We start from the raw sequence: 1182 nt of genomic DNA on the forward strand, positions 1-1182 counted from the left end.
TCCCCCACCTCCAAATGCTCATGGCCTCTACTCTTCTGCTTTCTCTCTCTCTCTTGGCCTTTCTCTGTCTCTACTACCCTCTCAACTCACCTCCCCATTCCCTGAATAAACTCTATTCTATACTATACCAAGTGGCTGGTCCCTCAGGGGGGGGATGCCTCAGCATGGGTCCACGGAGGCACCCCCTTCCCCCACACCTGACTACACATCCACCAAACATATTCCTTCTCTATTTTTATAAAACACAACATATACTGAGTAACTGTTAAGTTCCAAATATTAAGGGAAACATGATCCAAATTCTCCCTAATCTGATAATGAGCTGTAGATTTTTACCCGGGTGCCTTTTACTTTACTGTGGAAGTCTTTTTTAATCTTAATTTTCAGAGTGAATGTATAAAATACAAGAGCTCTTTTGAGTCTCTAAGGAGACTTAATGGCTCTTCTTTTAGGGTCTGTAGGTATAGTGAGCTACCTCAACTGGTTTCTGAACATTAACTCCAACTTGGATCCCTTACATTTATTCCCAAACTTATGGACAGATCCTCTGGATATTGTGCGATTCAGTTTGCTAATACTTTATTTTTGTTATTTGTTGATCAGTTATCCCTTTTTATAGAATTTATCCAAATATCTACTTAAGTGTGCAGGGCCAAGGGAATCTGAGCTTAGTTTTCTTTCAGGCTTTGGACTCCGTCATCAGTGTGTTTGTGAATCTCGAGTGGAAGTGGAACAAGCAGTCTGTCCTTTCAAAAATTAGATACCCTTGTCCTCTGAAGATAAAAGGTAGGGTGATAGGAAATACAGAAATACTATGGTGTATGCATTTTTTCAAGGAAAACTAGGAAGATTAAGCAAGTTTAATCCACAGGTTTGTTTTCTCACTTTCTGCCAGTCTCTCCACTCTGCATAGGACTGCATAAAACCAAAGTTCTTCAAGTTTCCGGCGCAAAGCTGTTAACTGCTAGGATAAAGTGTGTTGATGATCCTGTCTTAATCACCAAGAGGAGAACCTTGCTTGTTTTCTCTATTTGAAGCCCGGGAAACACTGTCTGTCTGGCGCGCAGGCGCAGGACAAACTGGCGCCACTTAGTAAAATCTAGCCCCGCCCGGAGGAAGTGGGCGGGACCTGTAGTGGCCTCTCATTCGCTGCGGCTCTTTAGTGCGTAAGGACGTCACTGC

Source organism: Arvicanthis niloticus, chromosome 9, assembly GCF_011762505.2.
Source record: "Arvicanthis niloticus isolate mArvNil1 chromosome 9, mArvNil1.pat.X, whole genome shotgun sequence".
In the NCBI taxonomy this organism is placed as follows: Eukaryota; Metazoa; Chordata; class Mammalia; order Rodentia; family Muridae; genus Arvicanthis; species Arvicanthis niloticus.